General features: G+C 42.1%; 1 protein-coding gene and 1 long non-coding RNA gene across 2 annotated transcripts in view; one reads left to right on the top strand and one right to left on the bottom strand.

Moving 5' to 3' along the window:
- Positions 1-17751, top strand: part of LOC143487657 (NLR family CARD domain-containing protein 3-like) — a gene marked incomplete at its 3' end in the record, with an annotated part of 67414 nt that overhangs the window by 33933 nt on the left and 15730 nt on the right. The window lies entirely within an intron of this gene.
- LOC143487648 (uncharacterized) lies at positions 8848-11007 on the bottom strand. The gene is made up of 3 exons (XR_013124325.1): positions 10359-11007; positions 9323-9510; positions 8848-9228 (listed from the first exon to the last, which is right to left on the bottom strand). It is a non-coding gene; the product is annotated as an uncharacterized LOC143487648 (long non-coding RNA).

Below are 17751 nucleotides of genomic sequence, written 5' to 3'. Positions count from 1 at the left end.
CGTATATCGTTGGCCCCTACATGAATCACTATCCTAGAAAACCTCCTATGAGCTAACAGTCTAAGGTTGCCACTAATGTCCGGCGCTCTGGCTCCCGGTAAACAGCTGACTGTAACCGCTTGTGCCCCTACAGGAATAGCGACTTTCACGTGCCGAACTATAGAGTCTCCTATCACCAGAGTCTCCTCAGCGGGTGTAGCACTGAGCGGGGCGAACCTGTTGGACACGTGAACCGGGGAGTGGTGCTCTGGTGGGCTAGCGCTGGCGTTAGCGGTAGCTGCAGCCCTCGCTCTCCGACTACGCCGCCGAGACGTCACCCATTCGCCCCGCTGTGAGGGCTCTATCGCCGGAGTCGCGGAGGCGCTAGTTCTCCCTGGCGCGTCCACACCTACTACTGACTCTGTCTCTCTATCCCTCAATAATGAGTGGACGCGGCGCTCTAAACTTTCCACTTTCGCCACAAGAGAATTAATTAGTTTGCACCTCTCACAGATACTATCACTATTACTGTCGGTGGCGAAAGGGTCTAGGCTAAACATGCCACACTCCGAACAGGGAAACAAACCAACACCAGTCATGAATAAATCAAAACACTTACCGTGTCTAGCCGATATATAAACTTACGCTAGCTGATTTGTGAAGGCAGAAAGTTGGTCAGCGGCCGGAATAAAACCTGTAAAATTTATCTAGGAAGGCAAAAGGTAAAGATTAGCACGTAAATAGATTATTATACTTTAGAAAACAATTTCAAAATTCGCTCCGCAACAGCGTCGGCAGGAAGCAGCGTCGGCATATCTATTTATCATTATCTATTTATTTAGATAAATAGATTTAGATACATCTTCCTATCTATTTATTAAGATAAATAGATTGAATCTATTCTAGACTGAATATACTCAATAAAAGCAATGAGAGGATCAAACAAATACATGTGCTACTAAACAACTTTATTTGTTTTAATCTGATTTGCTCTGAATACAACAAACATTTAGCAGTATGTAATATATTTACACAGCATATTAGTAGTAGCAGACTACAAACTAGACTTGGTGCACCACAGAGCTCCTGCCTGTCTTTCTCCTCCTGTCTTGCTCTGAAATTAACATATGTATGGTCCTGCTAATTGGGCAGGAGAAGGAGGGGTGATGTCCTCAGGACCTTGAGATCTCAGGAACTCTAGTGTTAAATAAAACCGTGTAGTTTGCATTCAGGTTGATGGTTCTACTAGTCTTACCTTGAAAGAAAAGATTTTGCACCAAATACAAAATGCTCAAGTTTCTGTGATGCGTGTATTTTGTAAATGCTTTTTCAATCTCGTCATTTTTGCTGGCATCCTGCATAAGATTGTCCAAAACGAGAAGGTTAGTCATATCTATAGGAAACAGTTGGTCGTCGCACAGAGACTCGGGTATTCCTTGAACAAAGCGAACATTTATTTTGTTCATCAAATCATCGTACAGAGGTTGCCAACATGTATAACACCACACGATATTATCGGGGACTTTAGACATCGTTTCATTACATTTTTACAACAACTTTTTAATAAAAAAAGATTTTCCACAGTTACTGGGTCCACACACTATACATGAAAATGGTTGCTGAAACCTAGCATCAAAATGCACCACAGACATTTTTTAAAAGTAACAAAAAAATTTTTTTAAGTAACAAAACACTCCTATTTACAATCAATTACAAAAATGTTAAAGCTTAATAACCGTAGGGCAGAGTCCAGAAATCAGGCAGCAAAATGCGCTTATCGTACACGATCCTGAACCTTTTCTGTTGTGTTTTGTTTTTTTGGAGGAAGCCTATTTTATCCCTGACAATCATGTTGCGGGACGTCATTATCTCTCTAGAATGGGAGGGGTTTTTAACCAGAGGTGGGTGGAGTATTCAACAATTTTACTCAAGTAAAAGTACAGTTACTTGAACCAAATGTTACTTAAGTAAAAGTAAAAGTATGCATCCCAAAAATTTACTTGAGTAAAAGTAAAAAAGTACTTTGATTAAAAGCTACTCAAGTAGTGAGTAAATGCATGAGTACTGTCTCGTGTCAGTAAATTACATCATGGGAAATTGAATTATGGGAAACAATGACTTTTAATGATAAAAATAATGTATTATAAATAAATATTATATATATAAATTATTTATTATAAATAATATGTATTTTTGTTTGTTCCTAATTATTAGGCCTGTGTAACTTTAACACTAGGAACCCGACGGCCGCGAAAATTTTCGCAAGGCTTAGTAAGGTCCATGTAGCCCACTCCCCTGCTGTGAAGAGATTAACGCCCATTGTCTTGGTAATGCGGTGGAAGCGTCTCACCCCCAGCTCATACGCCTGCCAAAGCACAAGCGGCTCACCTCCAAGCTCATACAAAGCACCAAACGTGATACTTCACGAAAAACTTGGTTACAAACAAGCAGACTGTATATGTTACCGATCCTACAACAAAGAGCGGAAATTTTGTAGACTCGTGTTTCAAAAGGTACAATTCAAGCGCACGTAGAGACGACAGTTTCTCAAATGAGTCCCGTCAAACAATAAAAATAAATAAAATTGTTTGAACCTCTTTGTATATTGTTTGAAGCTCTTTGTATATTTACTACACTATATAATATTTGTTACACTTTGTTTCCGCGTTTGAATTCGCGTTTGAAAAGCTAAGAAATTATATGGCGCAATTATATATATGGCTGATAAATATTGTGATCTAAACAGCAGACTGGAAAAGGAGAGGAAAAGACAGGAAGAACAAATTCATGTGCTGTAAAACAACTTTATTTTGATCAAACATGGATGTCTATTCCGGGTTTCTTGAAGTGGAATGTCAAGAAAGTTGAGGGTGTCTTGAAGTTGAGGGTGTACTCGCCAGATGCACTTGCCGCATGCAACACACGTGTTGATGCTGTGGAGAACAATTCAAGGTACACCTTACATTTTGAATAAAATCTTTCAGAAGACAAAAATACGTAACATATGTGGTGTTACGTATGTAGGCCTACTTATCAACGTACCTTCATGTAGTTGTAGCCAACAGTTGCTACACAGCCAGGGTGTACTCGCCGCATGCAACGGGCCACCGGCGTGTTCCTGCGCGCACTGTGTATGCACGCACCTTCATGATGTCTGTCAACGGCGCACTGCAAAGAACAAAGTACATGTTATATTTTGAACGAATTTATTCATGTGTACCAGCCAGGGACCCTCTTTCTTACATTTGCGGCAGGTTCATCGTTCATCGCTGCCAAGGTCAACGGGCCACCGGCGTGTTCCTGCGCGCACTGTGTATGCACGCACAGAAGTACATGTTATATTTAGAACGAATTCATTCATGTATAAATTGATTCTGTGAAAATATCACAGGCATGGGTCATAACAGAACGGGAATCCAATTCCAGCAACCATGAGAAAAATAACCAGCAACCACGACGAGAAATAAACAGAGGACTAACACGGAAACAGACATGAAATGGCAGGAGATGCGGGGCAGACCGTGACACCGGGTTTCATGATGTGCGACTGTGGAACAGAAAGAGAAGAGATTTTTGGTTATGTTAAAATAATAGTGTGTGTGTATATATATGTGTGTGTGATTGGTTGTCTGTAATGTAGCTGTGTTAACACTAGAAGCGCCAAAGCTCCGGTCATTTGACCGCTGTGACGTCTACTAGAAGCGCCACCTCTGGTCGACCTAATTATACCTAGAAGCGCCGAGCACCGGTCACTTGACCGCAGCAGCACAAAAAATAATAATATCTTTGCACTGGATCCAATTTCAGAACCCTCCTTTCATGACTTTTCCCAGAATTGTCCTTTTAATAAACTAGTATTTTTACATTGTTAAAAGAAACCCTGCACATGCTAGTTTCAATCGATTTCGCTCGTATCTCTGTAATATTGTCGTCGTTGCCTACACTTCAAGACTGTGATTCTCTTTTCTGCCAGCGGGTGTCGCAAAGATTCGTATGTCATTTAATATTTAGTATAACTAAATAAAGATCAATAGTTTTCAAAACTAAATTATTCAAAGTTCAAACTGATTATTGTGTAAAGACAAAACGGAATTCGTCCGTTGAACGAAAGTGAAAGTGTTTCACTTTCCAAAGTCTTAAAATATATACTTTATTTATTAATATTATTTAATATATACTATATATAAGTTTACATCAATGGTTTTCAAACCGTGAGAGCGTCTTGCTTTGCCTAATAAATGCTTTAGTAGTTTGCAGGAATTCTGCGAATGGTAATTAGCCTACTTATCAAGTCAATATCTCAAAGAAATGATCTCTCGGGTATAATCCCTCTTCGCCAGGGCTAGCTGTTAGATACATACATTATGTATGGCTGCTTTTGACACACTGGCATTACAAAAGAATTAAGCAGAATGCAAGTTACGTATGTAAATGCATACCTTTGCTAGCGAAACTGAGATGATGGCATGGGCGGTGCTGTTATGAACACTATTCACAATAGCATTCATGAGGCAACGTGAGCTATAAATTCGTCGGGACGCGGCTACACAGTTTGAGTGAAAACTCTGCTTGGGCGATCGAACAGCAACACAGTTTGCTTGAAAGCTCGGTTTTGGCGTTTGAACAGCAACATAGTTTGCGTGACTCCTCGGTTTGGGCGTTTGAACAGCAACACAGTTTGCTTGAAAGCTCGGTTTGGGCGATCGAACAGCAACAGTTTGCTTGAAAGCTCGGTTTTGGCGTTTGAACAGCAACATAGTTTGCATGACTCCTCGGTTTGGGCGTTTGAACAGCAACACAGTTTGCTTGAAAGCTCGGTTTGGGTGATCGAACAGCAACACAGTTTGCTTGAAAGCTCGGTTTGGGTGATCGAACAGCAACACAGTTTGCTTGAAAGCTCGGTTTGTGTGATCGAACAGCAACACAGTTTGCGTGACTCCTCGGTTTGGGCGTTTGAAAGGTTGCATAGTGCATTATAAAAATGGCACAGAGAATCATGTACACCCCAAAGCAAGTGCTGGACATGCTGTGCAATATTGATGAGATGGAATCGGAGGGCGAACAATGTGATGTGTCGGATGGAGAGGGCGAAAGTGAAATGGATCTGAATCTTGAATCTGATTCAGAATCGGACTCTGAAACTGAGTGTGGTGGTGACTCATTTCAGGCCAAAGACGGTACGGTGTGGTTTGAAACTGCTGGCAAACCTCGGGGTAGAGCACAAGAGTGCAATATTGTGAGAGAAACCCCAGGGCCTACGTGTTATGCCAAGGACAAAATTAAAAGTCCACTGACCAGCTTACTGTGTTTGATTGACACAGAAATGTGGGGCGCAATTCTGAAATACACAGAGGCAGAGGCTGAACGAAATAATGCTCAGTTCAAACTAACAGCTGACGAATTGAAAGCATTTGTGGGTCTCGTTTATTTGAGAGGTATAACAGCCGGTAAAAGCATGAAACTTGATGAATACTGGTCTGCTGACTTAGGAAATCCCATTTTCAAAGAGACAATGTCTAGACAGACATTCAGAGATATCATGCGCTATCTGCGCTTTGATGACAAGAGCACAAGGGCTGCCCGCCTTGCGACTGATAAATTTGCTATGATCTCTGAGATATTTGATAAATTTGTGAAAAACAGTATTGCTTCTTACACGCCCGGTGAGAACATAACTGTTGATGAGCAACTGTTCCCAACTAAAGCTCGCTGTCGTTTCACTCAGTACATGGCCAATAAACCCGATAAATTTGGGATTAAGTTCTGGGTGGCCGCTGATGTTGAAACAAAATATATGTTGAACGCCATTCCCTATCTAGGAAAAGATGAAAGCAGGCCGGCTGGTCAACGGTTGTCTGAAAATATTGTGTTGCGTTTGATGGAGCCTTTCACGGGTAAAGGAAGAAATGTAACGACTGACAATTTCTTCACTTCATTGGCACTTGCAAACACCCTTTTGGCGAACAAAACCACTATTGTTGGTACGATGAATAAAATGAGACGTGAGATGCCCCCATGTACACAGGCACAGTCTGAAAGATTTTCCACCAAGGTGTTGCGGGCTGGAAAAATAACTAACGATTTACCAGGCAAAACCTAAAAAAAATGTATGCATCCTGAGCTCAATGCATCAGACAGTTTCAATTGATAATGGCGCAAAGAAACTGCCTGAAACTGTTTCATATTACAACACGACTAAATGTGGCGTTGATGTTATGGATCAAATGGCACGACTGTATTCGGTGAAGGGAGGCACCCGTCGTTGGCCTGTCGCGGTTTTCTATAACCTCCTAGACCTGGCTGCAATAAATGCACATATATTGTTCAAACAGTGCATGAACGTTAACCTGAGCAGACGAAGGTTTATTCTCGAGTTGGTAAAGGAGCTGTGTGCACAGCAGAAAATGGCGAAAGCGGCTAGGGCAGTGGCACAAAAGCGAATTTTACCTGAAGCTCCTTGCCCGCCCTCAAAAAGAAAACAATGCCAAGTCGGCAGATGTTCAGGGAACAAAACGTATGACATCTGCCAGACATGTAAGCGACTGGTCTGTGGCAAATGTGCAAAGACTGCACCTAAGCTGTGTTTTGAATGTTGAGTTGTGTGAAGCTGACACACAAATCAAAACAAAGGGAACTTAATTTGAGGTGGTGAACGAAACTTATGCAATATACGCTAAAGAGAGATGGGATGCACCTGTTGGCCTGTAGCTGTGTTCTACAACCTCCAAAACCTGGCTGTAATTAATAAATATTGTTCAAACAGTGCATGAACATTAACCACAGCGGTGGAGGTTTATTCTCAAGTTCACAATTCACTACATAAATGTAACTTAATTTGAGGTGGGGAACGAAACTTATGCAATATACGCTAAAGAGAGATGGGATGCACCCGTTGTTGGCCTGTAGCTGTGTTCTACAACCTCCAAAACCTGGCTGTAATTAATAAATATTGTTCAAACAGTGCATGAACATTAACCACAACGGCGGAGGTTTATTCTCAAGTTCACAATTCACTACATAAATGTAACTTAATTTGAGGTGGGGAACGAAACTTATGCAATATACGCTAAAGAGAGATGGGATGCACCCGTTGTTGGCCTGTAGCTGTGTTCTACAACCTCCAAAACCTGGCTGTAATTAATAAATATTGTTCAAACAGTGCATGAACATTAACCACAGCGGTGGAGGTTTATTCTCAAGTTCACAATTCACTACATAAATGTAACTTAATTTGAGGTGGGGAACGAAACTTATGCAATATACGCTAAAGAGAGATGGGATGCACCCGTTGTTGGCCTGTAGCTGTGTTCTACAACCTCCAAAACCTGGCTGTAATTAATAAATATTGTTCAAACAGTGCATGAACATTAACCACAGCGGCGGAGGTTTATTCTCAAGTTCACAATTCACTACATAAATGGAACTTAATTTGAGGTGGGGAACGAAACTTATGCAATATACGCTAAAGAGAGATGGGATGCACCCGTTGTTGGCCTGTAGCTGTGTTCTACAACCTCCAAAACCTGGCTGTAATTAATAAATATTGTTCAAACAGTGCATGAACATTAACCACAGCGGCGGAGGTTTATTCTCAAGTTCACAATTCACTACATAAATGGAACTTAATTTGAGGTGGGGAACGAAACTTATGCAATATACGATACATGTAAATCACCGAATGGTGATAACGCTCGGTGATAACACGGTCGTTAGGACGTGGGATCACACATCGGCTATTCACCGATCAAACACCTCATTTGAAACGGCAACACAATACGGCAAGATAAAAAAGTGAACATTAGAGAGGACAGAGGCAACTATATTCGTGAAGCCATCCGTATCATTTTAATAATTTTGCGTTTTGTTACGCAAAGGTACATAGCCTACCTTTTATAATGATATTTTTGTAATTATTTTGCCTATTTATGCTTTTTGTTCTTTGTCTAACACAAAACATTATAGACATTTATTTGTAGATTTGTTATGTTCACCATAGCCTACAATTCACTAACATACACAACTTTTAGACATTAAAACTTGAAATGGCGTAACATTGAGTATACAAACAAACTTGCTTTAGCTCGGTCTACGGGCTTCACTTTGCTACTCTGAGTATCGAACAAGCTTTTTGTGGATGTGGGGGTGGAAGGCTGCAGCGCAGTCTGTTTCATTAGCAAGACAAAAGACGTGAACGCTTCACAGTGGGGGTGCGGGCCAGTGGGTTAGTGGTGTGGCGAACGTACATGATAATATAGTGACATATATGCCAACAGAATAACACACAGACAAATAAGCAAACTATTACACTAACCAAGCAAACTATTACACTAACCAAGAAACAAAACTGAAACTATATTTTGCATTTACGTTTTCGCACAAACCAGGAAATGCAATATGAAACTAAACAAAACTGACAATGGGAAAGCTACTGAGAACAAGGTCACAAGGCACTGATTCTAAAAGGTTTAGTCACATTAATTTGTTAACATATTGACGTTACGTGCAAATGTCACCATTACGAATATTTTGTTTGGGCGGCTCATTCTTCCTTTTGTGCAAAACGCCATCTAGCGTTAATTATGTGTCAGTACCAGCTCCCCTGTGTAAAGACTCAGCGGTCTTTTGACCGCCCGAGGCGCGCTTTAAGTAGGTGAAAACAACACGGCGCTAGTAGGAGGTGGTGAAATCGGTCAGATGACCGGCCCTCCGCGCTTCTAGGTATAAGTATGTAAATGAGGCGCGGCGCTTCTAGTGTTAACAATTGTAAAGTGCCTTGGGTATTTAGATAAGGCGCTATATAAATTGAAACATTCATTCATTCATATATATATAAATATACTTATCGACGTACCTTCATGTAGTTTTAGGTACACAGTTGCCACACAGCCAGGGACACTCTGCCCTACACTTGCGACAGGTGTACTTGCCGCATGCAGCGCACGGGGTTATGCTGTGGTTCCGGTTGCAGTTTGTCTGCACCTGACACGTAGTCTTCTTTCCAGGAGCAGGCGAAGGACGTGGCGTTCTCTTCAACTCCTTTTCCTGTAGGAAACGAAGACGGAGTTCCTCAGCAAGAGTACACATAAAAACTCTCCTACTCTCTGTGGACCCCGTACATGCCGTGTACAAAACATGCGCGTTCATCGCTGCCAGGTCAAGTATGTTATAAAACACTGCAACGGGCCACCGGCGTGTTCCTGCGCGCACTGTGTATGCACGCGCCTTCTGGTCCATGATGTCAACGGCGCACTGCAAAGAACAAATACAAAGAAGTACATGTTATATTTTGAATAAATTCATTCATGTATGATAAATTGATTTATCAATGCCAACACATGCATACCTTCGTCCGGTTGTAGTCCGTCACAGTGTTTGGCTTCTTTTTGCGGTCGTCTGCAATCTCCACGTGCGTGTGCATAGTGCTCAGAACGCAAACTGTTTTGTTGGGCTTGGAGGCATACACCGTCAGAAGCGCATCATCGGATCTGTACACCTCCGTTGACAACTTCTCACGTCCCTTGGCGTTTTTGGCTTCCAAAGGAACTTCTTGGCGAATCTTGTTCATTGTCCCAAGCAGAGTCGTGTTGCATTCCAGCAGCTTCTTAGCCAGGGAAAGAGATGTGAAAAAATTGTCTGTGGCTACAGTTCTGCCCTTGCCCAGGTATGGCTTCATAAGCTTCATCACCACATTCTCGGACACTCTTTCCCCCTTGGGACGATCGGGGTCCTTTCTAAGGTATGGAATGGCGTTGCACATGTACTTTGTGTTCAACTCAGAAGCAACCCAAAACTTTATTCCAAACTTGTCCGGCTTTGAGGCAATGTACTGGGTGAATGGACAGCGAACCTTGGTCGGAAACAGCTGCTCGTCGACTGTCAGTTCCTTGCCTGGGGTATAGCACAAAATGCAGTTGTTCACAAATCGCTGCCAGATGTCCGAAATCGCAGCAAATCTGTCGCTCTTTGCACGCTCCGCACGGGTGTCCTTATTATCAAAGCGCAAGTACCGCATGATTTCTTGGTAGCGGTCCCGTGCCATTGTCTCCTGGATCGAAGGCACAGCGAACATTGCCGACCAACAGTCCGACATCGCTCCAACTGGACAGAGGACTGCTCGTAGAAATAGGATTGCTACGAATGCCATAAACTCGCTGACCGACAAACTCCAGCTGCTGTCTGTTCTGCGGGCTTCATGGACAGTGCAGTCTGTGATGATTCGCAGCATCTCCATGTCGAGCAAACACAGAAAACTCTGCAGTCTGCTTGTGATCCTACGCTGTATTAGTAAAAGTAAACAAATGACGCTAGGTAAATTACACGTACTAAATATCATTCAAACACAAGCAGAAACACTGGAAAGAAATATGAAGTTACTATACCTTTGCATGCTCTGTAGGCCCGGACGGCTCAACGAATGTTGAATTAGGCGAACAGCTGCTGACACGAGAGCGTGCGATGCCAACCTTCTCCCAAACAGTTCCATCTTTTGCCCGTACAGTTGGTGCAGGTGTGGTGTCAGCCTGTGTCCGTCTCTTCCTTGGAGGGCTCTGTTGTACCTCATCCGATGTACTGCTTCTTTCTTCATCGGATGAATCGCTGGTCAAAAAACAGGAGGGTCCTTCTCCCGCATCGGACTCACAGCAGTCCTCGTTGGTCAGCAAAGCCGCAACTTCTTGACCGGTGAACGTCCTCTGTCTTGCCATGGTGTTTTGCGTCGTCTCCACACAGGATAGTAGTGAAAATGTAAGTCGCCTGCCTTTGGGTTTCAGCTTTTATCATGACTCTGAAGAACACACCCACAACAGCGCATACTAATTATACTTTATTATAATAGGTGGCGCTTCACACATAACGCCGAAACCGAAACCGGGCTAATCCCCTGCATACACGGGAACAATAAAAGGTGATTGGACCCGTGATAATGGTTCACGGCAATCCGTGAATATCAGTCAAACACAAGCATAAACACTGCAAAAAATATTATATTACTATGCTGTATGAGTAAAAATAAATAAATGACGCTAAGTTATTTACACAAACGAAATATCTTATTTACACAAACGAAATATCAAACACAAGCATAAACACTGCAAAAAATATTATATTACTATGCTGTATGAGTAAAAATAAATAAATGACGCTAAGTTATTTGCACAAACGAAATATCTTATTTACACGAACGAAATATCAGTCAAACACAAGCATAAACACTGCAAAAAATATTATATTACTATGCTGTATGAGTAAAAATAAATAAATTACGCTAAGTTATTTACACGAACGAAATATCTTATTTACACAAACGAAATATCAGTCAAACACAAGCATAAACACTGCAAAAAATTATTATGTTACTATGCTGTATGAGTAAAAATAAATAAATGACGCTAAGTTATTTACACGAACGAAATATCTTATTTACACAAACGAAATATCAGTCAAACACAAGCATAAACACTGCAAAAAATTATTATGTTACTATGCTGTATGAGTAAAAATAAGTAAATGTAAAAATAAATATTACTTTACTATACCTTTATTACTTTGTTGCTGCTATTGAAGTGCATACACAAGAAAATCTGGGACGCTTGCTTCATACATAACGCCAATACCACGCTAATGATAATGTGTTTCACGGGAACAATATGAACCCGTGATAATGGTTGGTTCAGCCATGTAAATGTGTGGCGCTATTGAAATTAACATATGTATGGTCCTGCTAATTGGGCAGGAGAAGGAGGGGTGATGTCCTCAGAACCTTGAAATCTCAGTAGCTCCAGTGTTAATGTGTTCCACAAAGGCACTAACTGATGAGACTGTCAGCCAATACGTGTAGCTACAACTTAACACCAACTGAATCAATTTGTAGCAGACTTAATCATCCTATATTGCTAGTGTGTACAATCAGTGTGAGAACTGGTTTTTAGTATTGCACTGCGTTACATTTAATAATTACATCATACAAATGTTATCGCATCGTGTTTCCTCATATTTGATGTTGAGTTCTTGTAGTCTGAAATGTCCACACGTTTGCAGATACAATTGGCAGCGCCAAGGTTGCAAACTCTCACGCATTGTAACGGAGTAAAAGTCGCGTTTTTCTCACCACATATTTACTCAAGTAAAAGTAGAAGTCTTTCATATTAAAACTACTCCTACAAGTACATTTTTGTCCAAAAAGCTACTTGAGTAAATGTAACGGAGTAAATGTAACGCGTTCCTATCCACCTCTGTTTTTAACATGCTTGTCGACCAGTCCTGTCAAAGATTTCAGGTTGACTAGTTTATCGTTGGTGTAATTTAACGTGAGCCCCTTAACCTTCATGACGTTCTCGCCCTTTAATGTATGGAAACCTTACGTTTTTGGCCCTCCGCTGACAAACTCTACAATGCCGTCTCCTTCCGAAAGTTCGCTGGTGAGCCCCCCCAAATAATTGCTTAACGGCGGCATCCAATCTCCGTCGCGGGAGACAAACACCACAGAATCTGTGTCTGTGTAAAGAACCCTTTTTTGCAATTTGTCCATGAGTTCGTAAAGCTCCAGTCTGGCGTAGGCGGTCGTGAAAACGCCTACGAAAACGTTTGAGACGCCAGGATCCATGCATCTGACGTCGGCCTGTCGCCACTGCACAAGCGCTACATCGTCGTTCAAGAACGACAAGTCCCTGACTTTGATGCTCGCTGAAAACATAAAATGTAAAAACATTTCAGGTTGCGTGATCAGAGACGTGTTCAGTCTGTCGGGCCTCTGACACATTTTTCCCCAGAGAGAATTTAGAGCTAGTTTAGCCACAGATCTCTTGGCGGGGTTATGCGTTATTTTCCCCACGTCCAAACGAATTCCTTCGCGTTCCTCGTACCCTCTCACGTATTCCTTCTTGTCCGCCGCACATTTTACCCAGGAGGGGTACCCGCTGCTCTCCTGTTTAGTTTTCAAAAACATTTTAATGTAATCCGCAAACAGGGTGTCCGAGCGTTGGGGGAAATGCCAGACTTCAAAGATTTTCTGCACCACGTAGCCTTTTTCAACAGCTTTGATCACTTCTTGACTGCACCAAGTACCCGTCAGGGCTCTTTGATCGTCGCTATGCTCACACTCCGACAGTTGATGTAGCATGCAGGTTCTACAGAGAGGGAAGGTGAGCTTGCCGTTTACTCTGTAGGGCAGAACAGGTGCCCACAATCCTCTGGGGGGTAGAACTTTGACTCTGACTATACCGAAATATTAATCTATCGGCAAGAAGTCGATGACGGGGTGTCCGAGGGGGTAGGTTTTTGTTTTGTTGACGAACGTGTAGAGAGATGTGAAGTCGTAGTAATCGATCCTCTCCCCGGGTTGAGCCATGTAGTACAGATTTAACGCGTTGGTCCTACCCCCAAACAAAGCGTCGCGGGGGTTTAGCCTTTCTGGAAAGTCAAAAGATTTTAGAAAGCTTTTTACATCCTCGTCTGTCTTTTTCATCTCGCTCCACTCGTGTTCCCATATCACGGTCACGCGCAGATCGTAAGTGTGCTTCAAGTATTGAAATCTCGTCTTCGTTCTCTCGAGTAGACTCCCATACGTCGCGCCTCGGGTCAGAGGGTGATGCTCATGCGAAGCGAAGCATTTATCGCAGCCGTGATAAAAACAACCTAAAAACTCGTACACTATCCGCACGCCTTTGTGCTCGCTGTATTCGTCCACGGAGTATTTGCCGAATTTCACCTCCCCGCCGTTCAGAGCGTGCTAAATGTTTATCTTCCGCTTTTGCGCCACATACTCCAACCATTGGATAGAAGAAGACGAAAAAGATTTCTGCCCGCTGACGTAATGATCCAATGGAGCAATGGCCAACGTGTGTGGAGAAAGAAACTTTGTTCTAAAGATTTTCATGCACACGCTGGCTATGGTGATGCAGCTGAAGGGGTCGACTTTCGTGCTTTCCAGGATCTCTTCCCTGAATGTCAGATTTCTCCTTTGACCTCGTCGTACCATCAGAAGAACTCCTCGCGTTCTTTCAGCATCATGCAGTCTGCGCCGTAGAATTCGGGAGCTGGGTAAGGCCCTACATAGTCCTAATGTTCCAGGATGTTCCAATAGTGAGGAAAGTAACCTTTAGCATCTGACTCAAACCCCATAGCTTTAGGCATAGCAGAGAGTTTCATAGGCATGAAACAGAGACTGTCGATAAACCTCTGGTTAAACTCGGGGTCGGTAAAACACAGAATCTTTCTACCTTGGGCTACGATGTCAGGAGCTACGCCTTTTTTCACCAGGTAGTTAAACATGAGATAGGAATCGTATCCTCTAGCGTTGTGCGCTATGAAAATATAGTTGCTGTACGCGGGGTTGCGGAATTTTGCAAAGAATTTTTTGATGCAGTCTTCCCCGGACCACGTCCACGTTTCTCCTTCAAACCCCATGCAACATAAAAAATTTGCAACATGCACACCTGTCGCTTGATGGCATTCCAGATCGTAGAAGATGAGTTTGTCTCTCCGCTTTTCTTTCTCTAGAGGTTCGATAAAACACTGGTGATTAAACAGTTTATCCAACTTTTCCCCGCAGAGACGGCAGCTTTGAACGGCACATTTATGCTGATTCTGCTCTGCAAATGATGTTTTAACCATCGTGTTACATTGTGTGCAATAGAACGCTCTTTCGCATAATGTGTACGTAATGTTTTCGTTATTCTTTTTCGGCTCCTTGTGTTTGTCATAACAGTACTGAGATCTGCACAGTCTTGGACAGTCAGGGCATTGCATAGGCTTCTTCTGTTTGTGACATTCGGAATCGTTACAGATGTCGCACGCGTATTTACAACTATGACTCCTGGGGTCCTTGTAAGTAGTGTAGCAGTAATTGCAGAAGTAAGACGCTCCTAGAAGTCCTTTTATGTTCTTTATGGCAAAGTAGTGATTGTCGTGCAAAAATATGAACAATGTCCGATCATTGGGGGATTTCAGAGGTTTGAAAAAATGAATATCCTTTTTTGGAGGCGGTGCGGTGCAAGACTACAATTTTACACTTGAGATTACTCTCAAATCGATGCACGTCCACAAACCCGACCTCATCATGGGGACTTAATCTCGTATCTCTCTGTAACTGCTCCGCTATCCTGCGTATCTCAAAATGACTCCTCCCGGGATTCAGCAGCTGGGCGACACAGAGCAAAACTCAAATTATTACCCTCATTTTGAAAATCGTATAAATGTCTGAGTTTTTTCCTTACAACTTCGGAATGGAGGAGGCCCGATAATTTTCTCCTGTCCCACCCCCTCCCCTCGGGGTGTGCACTAATTTAATCACCAAATCAACAGCGTCGCTCATCAAGACTTCAAGGTTGCTCTGCATAGCTTTCTCGAGAGGCGATAGAAACGACTCTAACGCCACTCCCTCGGGTCACTTCAATAGGTTCTGAAATGTTTAGATTAGGCCCGTGAACTTGAACCGTGAACCGTGAACATTCGGTTCTACGGTGTCGCGAGCAACCTCTACCATCTCATCTATATTCCCCAAAATGTGTCTGTAAAAATCAGCGAAACTGTTGATGTCCTCTAATGAGGAGAAATTTACTCTCCTTATAATTTCCGTGTTATTGAACTTTTCTCTCTTTTTTATTCTAATGTTTGGGTCCGTAGATGTTACACACCCTACTTGTTCGGCATCAATATTGATCACGGGGTGAGAATAATCTGGTCTCTCCTCATCAATTTCAATCGGTGCATTATTTTGATTATGGTTATCAGAGGTTTGGTTATTTAATTCTCTAAGATATTGCTCTAGTTCTTGGAAACAATCGTATTGTTGTTCTGGTTGTGTAATCTCGGGTCTGGCTTCGGGGCTCTGAGCATTGTATTCGACAGGTATTGCTAAACTTTCATTCAAAGATTGTACGGTTTGTAAAACCTGAGGGTTCACAGTATCATGTAGCCTCTCAAGTATTTCTCTAAGATATTGCTCTAGTTTGTGGAAACAGTCGTGTTGTTGTTGTTGTTGTTCTGGTTGTGTAAATACGTTTACTTTGGGGCTGTGAGCAATGTATTCGGTAAGTAATGCCAAACTTTCATTCAGAGAATGCACAGCTTGTAACACGCGAGGGTTCATCGTATCTTCATGCAGGTTCTCATTTATTTCTGTAAGACAATGAATGAACTCGTGTAAATCATAAATGCTTTATTAGGCACGTTGGTTATATATCATGTGTTTATGTTTCATGAGTGAACTCGTGTAAATCATAAATTCTTTATTAGACACGTTGGTTATATATCATGTCGTTATGGTTCATGAAAGGGCCTCTCTGACACTAATAACGGCTTCGTTCATAAACGAATTAGTGGAGCTTAACACTGCGTACGAGGCCGAAATCACTTGGCTCGGCGTACCGTGATTACGAGCGACTTTCAGATGTTCTGCGGTTACAACCGCGTCTCTTGCCCTTCGAATGAGATCAGCCGTCATGAGGTCCTCCTCCTCCTCCATGTATCGATTCGGCTCATGTTCCTGAAGTTGACCCGCTCCGTCTTCCTGATTTGAAGTCGCGCTGGCGGCTAAAAAATACATAAAGAGTAATGTGAATACATCATTTCATTACATGTTTGGTAAAACATTCAAAAAACTTACATGACGGAGGAGGTCCTCTGAGTGGTGACGCATGTTCTCCATTGTCGAAACGCAACAAACTCGCTTCAGACAACGTTTCCAAGGCGTTTGGGCCCTGTTCAGTAATTACTGACGAAGTTTCTAACACTGGAGTGGGCTCCTAGTCGTTCATCGCTTGATTAATGATGTCATCATCTTTGAAAACACAAGTTTGAATAATGATTCAAAATAATAATAATAATAATAATAATAATAATAAAATATAGCCGCTAGCGGCGATAGGCGGGTTCACACACAAATAGGCATTTTGGCCTCAATAAGCAAAAGGAAGCCCACAAAAAGGTCCTTTAGACCTAAAAGTGAAAAGAAGCTGTTTGGGTTTGGCCAGTGTGCTCTACAGATAGTGTGTGATGACATCTGCATGTGTCAGAAAGGGAGACACAGAAATAGCACATCTGGCTAGGGCTGCATCTATGTGAACAATATAGGAAGGCCTGCATGTGTCTATACATGATTGGGCCTGTATATTACCAACAGAGAGAGATTGAGGGAGCCAGAGACTATGCTTTGTTAATTCACTCTTTACACACCTAGCACGCGTAACATGACTGCCCGTGTATTCAAAGTATGAATGTAGTCTGCAAAGCCTGCCATAACATGACTGACATAATTGATATGACTGGAATGACATCACTGGCATGACGAACAAAAGTAACATGACTGATATATCTGACATAACTGGCATGACTGTAATGATTTGATGATTTGACTGACATGACTTATATGACTGATATGACAGGACTAAAATGACTGATATGACTGACATGACTGGACTGATATGACTGGCATGACTGACATGACTGATGTAACTGACATGACTGGCATGTCTAATATGACTGACATCACTGGCATGACTGACATATACTATACATATACTATAGATATGCATACAAACTATACATACATTTAGGTAGAAGTGTGTGTGTGTGTGGTAGTGTATGTACTCAAACTATGACAACATATACTAATACATATACATACATAAGCATACATAGAAACTATACATACATATAGGTATAAATGTGTGTGTGTCTGTGTTTGTGTGTGTCTCACAAAAAAGAAGCCAAATATCAGTTTGTATGAGCATGTGTTAGTCACTGAGATATGGGTGGGTATGGCTAGGGAAGTGT

The sequence above is a fragment of the Brachyhypopomus gauderio genome, unplaced genomic scaffold (genome assembly GCF_052324685.1).
Source record: "Brachyhypopomus gauderio isolate BG-103 unplaced genomic scaffold, BGAUD_0.2 sc49, whole genome shotgun sequence".
Taxonomy (NCBI): domain Eukaryota; kingdom Metazoa; phylum Chordata; class Actinopteri; order Gymnotiformes; family Hypopomidae; genus Brachyhypopomus; species Brachyhypopomus gauderio.
Note: the sequence above shows the minus strand (reverse complement) of the source record. Positions and strands in the feature narration are given on the sequence as shown.